Below are 11,693 nucleotides of genomic sequence, written 5' to 3' on the forward strand. Positions count from 1 at the left end.
CAGCTCCAAGCTATTTTTGAAGCTGTAGTGTGGACGCTCCGTTACATGGAAGAGGTGAGGAGGACGGCGCGTTTCGTTAAGGCCGTTGGTGAGAGTGTTTCACGTCTCGTTTGGGGAGACGGAGGGTTCATGTTTTCTTATGGTGTGTTTTTGTATTTTTATGTTTGTTTATATGTGATCCTTGATGTGACAATGTGGCTTGGTAGACGAGTAGTTGCTGTTTCAATATTTACAATGAGGTCCCTTTTGATCATTTTGGAGAGATGGGTTAATGACACTTGATAACCTTTTTAAGATATCATCATGGAATGTTAGAGGGCTAGGGGGATTATCTAAAATAAAACAAGTAATGACTAGAATTAAAATTTTGCAATCCAAGGTAGTATACCTGCAAGAGACCCACCTAACATCCACTGAGATTTTGCGTTTGAGAAGACGATGGCAGGGACAGGTCATAACTGCGTCATTTTCGTCACACTCAAGGGGAGTGGCAATACTCATTCATAAATCGGTCCCTTTTCAAGTGACGGACATCAATGCGGACAGGGGGGGTAGATATATAATAATACAAGGTACCTTATTGGGTGAACAACTTAATTTAATAAATGTTTATGGGCCAAATATTGATGACCAACTTTTTTACAATAATCTTTTTCTAAATATCTCTTCACTTAGAGGTAACATTATAATGGGTGGCGATTTTAATTGCACCCTCAACCCTCTTGTAGACCGATCTTCAGGCATAGATGCCTCCCACATACAGACAAGGAGGGTGATCTCACAGTTCATGACGGATATGAGTCTATGTGACATATGGAGAGTCCTAAACCCTGACAAGAAGGAATTTTCATGCCACTCTTCCACGTACCATACTTACTCACGCATTGATTATTTCTTAATCTCCAAAAGCCTAATGCCAAATATTAAGAATTGTACCTACGGCAGCATAGTAATCTCGGATCATGCCCCATTAACCTTGGACTACATTGCAGTAAAGCCATTTAAGGGTCCACGAGATGGCGTTTTGATACGAAGTGGCTGCATGACCCAAGTTTTGTAAGCTTCCTGGATTCTCACATAGATATGTACTTTCAAGTAAACACTACGCAGACCTCTGCCTCTGTCAGGTGGGAGGCATTTAAGGCGTACATTAGAGGTCAGATAATTAGCTACACAAGCTCTAAATCGAACAAATTCCGGCGTCAAATGTCTGATTTAGAAAAAGAAATAAAACAACTAGAAAGGGACATAGCCCTTAACGACACACCTGATCTACAATGCAAATTGACATTACAAAGAGCCACTACAATGAACTATCATCCAATAAAGCCTTGGCAAGTATCAACAGACTCAAACAGTCATTTTACGACCAAGGGGAGAAAGCAGGCAAATTACTAGCCTGGCGAATTAAGGCATTACATGGTGAAAGAGCGATAAACGAAATTCAAAACAATGCTAGAAATATTACATCAGATCCTAAAGAAATTAATGAATCATTTAAAACATTTTATAATCACCTATACAAGTCTGAGCCCCCTGGCGACCCAAAGACTCAGTCAGTTTTTTTGGACGGGATACACTTTCCATGTTTGTCTGAGGAACGAAAAGCTAATTTAGATAAACCAATACAACTATTAGAATTGTCTGAGGCCATGACTAACATGAAGGGTGGAAAGGCAGCTGGTCCTGATGGGATCCCCATAGACATCTATAAAGCCTTTAAAAACAAACTGCTGCCACCGCTCCTGAATATGGTCGAGGAGATATTCGAAAAGGGTTGTCTTCCCCCAACCTTACAGGGTGCATTAATAACAGTTATCCTAAAACCAGGAAAAGACCCCTCCAGATGTGGCTCTTATAGGCCTATATCATTGCTTAATTCAGATACAAAATTGATCGCTAAAGCACTGGCTTTAAGACTTGAAAATTACCTGCCTACACTGGTGGGCCTGGATCAGAATGGCTTTGTCAAGGGCAGACAGGCCTTCCACAATATTAGGAGGTTGATCAATATTTTACATACAGAAAGGGGGGCTCCAGATACGGCCATTCTGTCCCTGGATGCTGAAAAGGCTTTTGACAGGGTGGAATGGCCGTATCTATTCGAAATATTATCCCGATTTGGGTTCGGGGAGGGTTTTTGTAGGTGGATACAAATTTTGTATAGCACCCCAAATGCAGAAGTATTAACCAATAGCATAGTGTCTGCACCATTTGCACTATCGAGAGGTACACGTCAGGGGTGCCCTCTATCTCCATTACTATTTGTACTGGCAATTGAGCCCCTGGCTATCGCGGTTAGAACTCATTCTCATATCACAGGAATAACAGTTGGGGGCATTGAAAATCGCCTGGCCCTTTACGCTGATGATATCATTCTATTTATAAAAAATGTGTCAGTGTCATTGCCAGCGCTCAATAAACTGATAAAGGATTTTGGTACGTTCTCAGGGTATAAAGTGAATAGTTCGAAATCTAACATTCTTCTACTTAAAAAATCGGAAAGACTTAATCCACCTCTCCAAACAGATTTCCAAAATTCCCTGGAAGGCTTTAAATATTTAGGAATACAGATTACACCTGAAATAGAAGACCTTGTTCCAACAAACTATGACCCCATAATAGCGTCTGTGACAGATTCTATTAACAGGTGGACATCACTCCCTCTATCCCTAATCGGACGCATCAATATTATCAAGATGAATGTCCTACCTACATTTCTGTATCTATTTCAATCCCTGCCATTGCACCCACCATCTTCATTTTTTCCCAAAATGAAGAAAATCTTTACAAATGTTATCTGGAACAATCAGAGACCAAGGTTACGGCTAACCCTTTTATATCTACCTTATGAGAGAGGAGGACTCCAGGTACCCAATCTGTCCTGGTATTACTGGGCAGCCCAAATAAGAGCAGCAATGTGTTGGTTCTTGGACGGAACCCCCATACCATGGGTTGAAATTGAACGTTACACAACAACTCCACTACCACTGAATTTGTATTTTGTTCTCTGACTCTCCAAATCAGCTTAAAAAGAATACAAAAAACCCTTTTGTCAGGAACACAATTGATGTCTGGTTCAAAGTACAAAGCCACTTAGGTTTAAAGTCACAGATATCCTCTTTTACTCCTGTATGGGGTAATAAAAGATTTATACCAGGAACATATGACTCAGGGTTTAAAATGTGGGCCAACAGAGGCATCAATAAGATCAGTGATCTATATGATGACAACAAATTGATGACCTTTGAGATGCTAAGAAATAAACATCATATTCCCTCAACACATTTCTTTAAGTGTCTGCAGCTAAGGAGTTATATATCTAAGGCACAAGATCACTCACTATTATGTCCACCTCTGTCAAAGCTGGAAACAATTATAGTACATCACTCCTCTGGTCATGGACAGGTGTCTTTGATCTATGACCTTTGCAAAGCTGAATCAGGAGAGTCCTCAGAGAATAAAAGACTTGCTTGGTCTACTGATTTGAATGCAGAGGTGACAATTGAGGAATGGGGGCAGATATGCCACAAAGCCCAGGTTCAAACTATTAACACGAGGTTTAGACTCCTACAGTACAAATGGATTATGCGTACCTATATAACTCCATCCCTACTACACCATTTTGATGCAAATATTCCAGATCAATGTATAAAGTGTGATAATGATAAGGGCACATTGTTCCACTGCTTATGGGACTGCCCAAATATTAAATCATTTTTGGAAAGATGTTCTGGGCACATTATCAAAAATAATTTCCGCCACATTACCAGAATGCCCAAAACTCTGTATTCTTGGGGTTTTCCCTCTATCTCCCAGACTTAATATCACTAAGAAAAGACTGGTAGTCTTTTCTCTTCTCCAAGCTAAACACACAATAGCTGTCTTTTGGAAAAACCCAGAAAACCCCTCGATCAATCACTGGTTAAAAAATCTCTCCCATTGTCTAGCCTTAGAAAAATTGACATTTGCCATAAAGGGAAAGCCTGAAGTGTTCCATCAAATATGGGGGGAATTCTTGGAGTTTCTGGAAATAAATGTGCCTCCTAATTAACCTTGTCCTCTATATTGGTTGGATGTGATATGGCTGCTTGTCTACCGGCCCTGTAACTTGCAATGTTTAAATTACAATGTTTACCACATGTCCACTTGTGTATGTATGTATGTGTATGTCTTTCTTTTTATTATTATTATTATTATTTTTATCTTTCTTGTATTATTTTGTTTTTGATTTTCCTTTATGGGATATATACTTGTACAATGTCTTATGCTGAAAAAACGAAATACCAATACAAATATTTGTTAAAAAAAATATATACATTCAATATAATTTAAGACAAGGAATAAAAAAAAGAGCTGGTGGTGGACTTCAGACGGTGCTAACCGGTATACTTTCACCTGGCTGCTATATCGCTTGTAAATTGTGTAATTTCTAGTTTTGTATCTTTTGTTTGTATGCATGCTTCTTGAGTGATATACTTCTTAAGCTACCTTTGGCTAGTTGTAAAAATCGTAAATGTCCCCTCTGTGGGACGAATAAAGGTATTCTGATTCTGATATTCTGAGACATCCTGTAATAATATGTACTCCCACATGGACAGTGTACAATTATGCATTGATTTGGGGTTCAAAGAGCTCATGATTCAGTGTTATACTACATAGGAAAGGATATGCGATTTTTCAATAAAGAATCTGCTGAAGATTCAAAATAATCGTTATATAAAATAAAAAAATCCTATAAAAAGAGGTGTGTACTCTTCCAGTGTTGTACAAGAATGTTACATTGATATTAAGTCATTGGGTCACATGACGTGAAAGCCACTGAAAGGAAATTAGACTTTTCAATAGAGAAACTGCTTACATTTCTCAACAGTAATCGGGTCATCGGGTCACAAGACATTGAATCTATTAAAGGTCCCATGTCATGCTTTTCCAGTTATTACCCGTCCCCTTGTGTGTTATGAAGGTTTTTATGCATGTAAACGGTCTGCAGAGTCACAAACCCTCAAAGTACACCCTGTAGTGAGTAAAACTCTAACGCAGAAAATACCTGTCTATGCTGCCCCAGAACGCCTCGTTGGAGATTTCTCTTTTTCTTCCTGGGTACAGTGACGTTCCCATACCAAAATGGACCAATCTGTGGAGCCGTTACGTTACGTCCGCGGAGCCGTTAGGTTAAGTCCGTGGATTGGTCCACATGGTATGAAGGGCCGTGTAGGCCAAAATTCAAACTCACCTCACACACACACTACTGAAAACATCTGGCCTTGCACACACACTACTGAAATCCTCTCACATTCACTACTGAACACCTCACACACACAATACTGAAAACATCTGGCCTTGCACACACACTACTGAAATCCTCTCACATTCACTACTGAACACCTCACACACACACACACTACTGAAAATTAAGCCTCACACACACACTACTGAAATCATCTCACGTTCACTACTGAACACCTCACACACACACTATTGAAAATTAAGCCTCACACACACACTACTGAAATCCTCTCACATTCACTACTGAACACCTCACACACACACTACTGAAAATTAACCTCACACACACACTCCTGAAAAACATTTTACTGAAAGGTTCTCAGTAGGGAATGTGCATGTGTTTCACCTATGTGTGTGTGAGGGGATTCTTGCTGTAACGGAAGTCATTCTAATGTAACGGATGTCATTCTAATGTAACGGAAGTCAGTGGTCTCTTTGCTAGCCCCGTTAGCTTCATTAGCTCCAGGCTGCTACTCCGAAGTGTTTGTTGTGTTGATGCCTGGTGGAGTATTCTTCATTGAAATATCGCACTTATCGTATGGCTCTGCGGTTCAAACAGACCGTCCATGAATGCAGTTTATTCGGTAAGTGAAATTCAAGCACTTTATTTCTTACTTGTCTTTTTATTCAGCTAACAAGCGAGACGAAGCTACATCTGTGCTAACGATGCTATCCGTAGCATACAAGTTAAAACATAATGGAGAAGTGTAACACATTAAGAAGGATTATACTGTAAAACATAAGGCTTCTCGGTGAGGTTGGTAAAATAAGGTCATGCTTGTACATTAGTTAGTTTGCTAGTTAGGTAACTGTATGCATTGTTATTGTTAATTTAAAATAGCTATGCTCGACGATGCAGACAGCTAGCGTCACATTAGTGTTGAAGAGCAGAGTACTGTATGAGATTAACCTCACTATAAGATCTGTGTATCTGAAAAATATGAATCTCACATTTCCAGTTGGTTCCAGAAATAACGTTAACATAGATAGTGCAATATGGTTTGAAACTAGCTGGAAATAAGGTCTGTGGTTGAGACGCATTTAAGAGACAGGTCACGTTTTGTTCAGCCGGATAATATCCACATGTCTACCCTACTTTTATAATTTTCAAATCATAAATCTAGTTGCCAGAAGCAAAATGCTAACGGAACTGCAGCTGCTTCAACGTCACGCCGATTTAAGATCCATATTCAAACATACAGATTATAAATGGTACAAGTTGAAGCGTTTGTTTGAACAGTTTGCAGGAACTTGCTTTCAAGCAGAACTTGAAAATGTACATAAATAGCTGACGTTAATAATGCTAACTAGCGAGCTAGCTGTGTAGATCTGCTGCACTATTTACTACAGCCCGTCCCCAGCCGACTTTATAACAGTATTAAGTGAAAACCATTCAAAATATTTTATAGAATAAATCCGTTATCCAAATCCCATAAAAACACAAGACAACCAGCAATTAGACAATACCCTGTGTCGTATTTTTGTCGGATGAATGCAAGATGATATTGTCACTTTTTAAAAAACCTAAATAAGGGTTGTTCCCTCTTGTTTTCTCTGTTAGGATAATACTACAGAAAATGGGCTCCGCGGAAGGGGAGACCCTTGCAAACCAAAAAAGAGAAATACAAGTATTTGTATTCCCCCCGGTCTGCACGTTTTACGTTGCTTAAGGTAAGTGAACATGAAACTATTCAGCATAACTTTCAATAATAATCTACGGTATTTATTGAGTTTTGGGATATTACTTGCATACAAATCTATAAATGCCTTAAGGTTTCTAAAACATACAATATGTGGTAAATTCAACAGTGGACCCAGCAAAGATTCACATTTGTGCACGATTTGCTATTGATTTGTTGCTGTTACTTAATTATACTTAATAAATTCAAGTCAAGCTTAGTTACATGTGATGGTAGCTATATGCTCTTACCTGTGTGCCTCCTCTGCAACCAGACTGTATTCAAACTCTTAAGTACCAGTTCTATCTACTTTAAACAATTAAAAAGACACAATCAACTACATTTATTGATATACCAATCTTTATTTTTGGGGCCTCTTCTTCTTTTAAATTAAACTTTCAGACATGAGATATTGAAATACAGTAATAGTTTTGTCTATTTAAAAAAGAATGAGCCATTCCTTACAGTTAACTTCATATTTCTTATCGTCTAAAGCATTTATGACACACATTTCCCCCTCATATTCACAGTGTGGATCAATTGAGACAGCGTGCAGAGACTTTGGGAGAAACCTCAGCATGACGGATGTCCTGTCTGTGGGTTTGGCTGGAGAAGGTGGAGAGGTCTTTCTCTGGGATGAGGACGTGGCCTGATGGAGGAGGACCAGGCCTGATGAAGAAACCACCTAACTGCATCTGTGAGCCCATACTGGGCTCAGCTGCCACAAACAAATGATGGTCCTCTTTGACTTTGTGTTTACAATAAAAGTGTAGTTTCTTAGTGAATGTCCTGTATTGGTCTTTAATCTGAAATCAGCTTTCCATTTTCTTCTTGCCCCTCTTGAGAAAACGGTGAGGCAGTTGTGTCCTTCAGGTATGTCCTTTCCTAACAGAAATGACAAACATATGACATTATTGCAGAGCAAGTGTGTTATTTATGAAACGTTTATTTAGCGGCTGTAGAAATAATGTATTTTTTAAATGTTAATTTGTTTTTTTAATTCATCACTTTGTACTACAAAGATAATCAGATTATGAATGAACAGTCTGCAGTTAATCAACATTAAAATATTGTATTAAATAATATTCAACTGCTCGGTTGTCTCACTGCAAGAACCACTTTTACCACGTCTTTTACAGACAATATGTAGAGACAAATGGTAGCAATTCTCACAATGTAAAATAATAATTGAATTAAATACATTGAAATGTGAAAGCTGATTATAGTTGTTACTTTATCTATTTAAACCAGAACGTTTCTCGATTCCTTGTACCTTTGAGTCCATGCTGAAGTTCACTGATGATAGGAATAGGTCTGTCTCTCGTGGTCAGCATCCTCTGGTCTGTCTGCCGCATCACCTGGAAACTTTAAACAAACAGATATATATGTAAAGTAACAATGTGTTGGTCACAGACTTTTTTACATGCAAATGTCATGTGATAATCTTTTTGTTATCCTTAAAGAAAGTGCTGGATATCAAAGCCCTTACTGTATCTTATCAGTTGGATTGTATAGTTGTGGTCCTTTTTATTTTAGAATCGTTTTTCATGAGACAGTCAATTTAAATATTTGTCCTATGCCATATTCACATTCATTTGTAACACACACGTAAGGGTAAAAGACAAACATCTTCAACGCATGTAATGCAATGAATAAGCTTCATTGTCACAGAAGCACACATAACGTCATATCTAATATTTAAACAAATCATTTCCTTGTCCCTAAAGCATTGACTGAGCTATTTTTCGTCCTCAAATGCAGGCATTAAGTTACATGTTCACGTTCTGCTGCCACAATAAGTCGGTTTCTCCAGTGTAATGATAATAAAATGCTAAGTAAGTATTGGTAATAATATTAATAAAAACAACAACGTTTGGGTTCGTTCGTTTAATATGATGAACATTAACCAGTAAGCTTCAATAATCAACTCCAGCTAGTTTCAAACCATATTGCAATATCTACGTCAATGTTATTTCTGGAACCAACTGGGAATGTGAGATTCATATTTTTCAGATATACAGATCTTATAGTGAGGTTAATCTCATACAGTACTCTGCTCTTCAACACTAATGTGACGCTAGCTGTCTGCATCGTCGAGCATAGCTATTTTAAATTAACAATAACAATGCATACAGTTACCTAACTAGCAAACTAACTAATGTACAAGCATGACCTTATTTTACCAACCTCACGAGAAGCCTTATGTTTTACAGTATAATCCTTCTTAATGTGTTACACTTCTCCATTATGTTTTAACTTGTATGCTACGGATAGCATCGTTAGCACAGATGTAGCTTCGTCTCGCTTGTTAGCTGAATAAAAAGACAAGTAAGAAATAAAGTGCTTGAATTTCACTTACCGAATAAACTGCATTCATGGACGGTCTGTTTGAACCGCAGAGCCATACGATAAGTGCGATATTTCAATGAAGAATACTCCACCAGGCATCAACACAACAAACACTTCGGAGTAGCAGCCTGGAGCTAATGAAGCTAACGGGGCTAGCAAAGAGACCACTGACTTCCGTTACATTAGAATGACATCCGTTACATTAGCATGACTTCCGTTACAGCAAGAATCCCCTCACACACACATAGGTGAAACACATGCACATTCCCTACTGAGAACCTTTCAGTAAAATGTTTTTCAGGAGTGTGTGTGTGAGGTTAATTTTCAGTATTGTGTGTGTGAGGTGTTCAGTAGTGAACGTGAGATGATTTCAGTAGTGCATGTGAGAGGATTTCAGTAGTGTGTGTGTGAGGCTTAATTTTCAGTAGTGTGTGTGTGAGGTGTTCAGTAGTGAATGTGAGAGGATTTCAGTAGTGTGTGTGTGAGGCTTAATTGTCAGTAGTGTGTGTGTGAGGTGTTCAGTAGTGAATGTGAGAGGATTTCAGTAGTGTGTGTGGAAGGCCAGATGTTTTCAGTAGTGTGTGTGTGAGGTGTTCAGTAGTGAATGTGAGAGGATTTCAGTAGTGTGTGTGTGAGGCTTAATTGTCAGTAGTGTGTGTGTGAGGTGTTCAGTAGTGAATGTGAGAGGATTTCAGTAGTGTGTGTGGAAGGCCAGATGTTTTCAGTAGTGTGTGTGTGAGGCTTAATTTTCAGTAGTGTGTGTGTGAGGTGTTCAGTAGTGAATGTGAGAGGATTTCAGTAGTGTGTGTGTGAGGCTTAATTTTCAGTAGTGTGTGTGTGAGGTGTTCAGTAGTGAATGTAAGAGTATTTCAGTAGTGTGTGTGTGAGGCTTAATTTTCAGTAGTGTGTGTGTGAGGTGTTCAGTAGTGAATGTGAGAGTATTTCAGTAGTGTGTGTGGAAGGCCAGATGTGTTCAGTAGTGTGTGTGTGAGGTGTTCAGTAGTGAACGTGAGAGTATTTCAGTAGTGTGTGTGCAAGGCCAGATGTTTTCAGTAGTGTGTGTGCGAGGTGAGTTTGAATTTTGGCCTACACGGCCCCTCATAACATGGACCAATCCGCAGACTTACTCACACACACACACACACACACACACACACACACACACACACACACACACACACACACACACACACACGCACACCCTCAATCTTTTCTCAGCTGCAGCTCCGCCGATTTCTCTTCCCTGAGACCGCGGGACACGGCGAGGCTGTGAGTCGGTGTGTGAGCACACACACACACACACACACACACACACACACACACACACACACACACACACACACACACACACACACTCCAAGCCAGGCTGCGGGTGTGTGTGTGTGTGTTCAGGCTGGTTTCGGGCTGGGTTTCGCTGTGTCTCGCTGTCTTGCAGACGGCCACTGGGCTCATAAGGGGGGGGGGGGGGGGGGTGCAGAAGCTACAACAAGCCATTTAGGACATAGTGAATACACATACTATACAGAGATGCTGTATGAGAAACCAATGTGATTTTGGAAAATTGCACAATATAAATCTATTTTAGTATAACTCAACAATGGAATTATGATCAGTAGAAATGGCCATGACATGGGACCTTTAAAGGAAATTCAAATATCCAACCTAAGACTAACTTCACTCCTTCCACCTTTGAATTCCATGCCGTCACAGTAACCCATCCTATACAATTAACCATTGTTGTTCTATCCACCAGGCGCCTTGGGGGACTTCTTGGAGGAATTAGATAATCTCCTCTCACACATCCCAGAAACTGGCCCTCCCGCTGTACTTCTCGGAGACTTCAACCTCCAGGAAGATATCTGAACTAACATCTCTTTTAACCACCTTTGCCTTCTCACTGTCTCCATCCCCACCAACTCATAAAGCTGGCAATGTCCTTGATCTCATATTCTCAAGGAACTGCACTACGTCTAACCTCTCTGTAAACCCACTTCAAACCTCCGATCACTTTTTAATTTCATTCTCTCTACCCCTTTCCAAACATAACAAACTAATCTCTACTCATCCTGCACCTGTCCGCCGTAACCTCCGTTCCCTCTCCCCCTCTACCTTTGCCTCATCGGTGCTCTCAGCCCTCCCTTCCTCTGACTCGTTCCAACTTCTGCCTCCAAACTCTGCTGCATCTCTCCTCTCTACTCTCTCATCCTCTCTGGACTCTCTCTGTCCTCTCAAATCTCGTCAGGCTCGTCAGTCCCCTCCTGCTCCCTGGCTAAATGACGTACTGCGTGCTAATAGAACCATCCTTCGGGCAGCAGAGCGGAAACGGCCATGACGACCTCCTAAGGGGTTCCCAAACGTTGCCATGCCAAGGCATGT

This window comes from Pseudochaenichthys georgianus, chromosome 1 (assembly GCF_902827115.2).
Source record: "Pseudochaenichthys georgianus chromosome 1, fPseGeo1.2, whole genome shotgun sequence".
NCBI classification, from domain to species: domain Eukaryota; kingdom Metazoa; phylum Chordata; class Actinopteri; order Perciformes; family Channichthyidae; genus Pseudochaenichthys; species Pseudochaenichthys georgianus.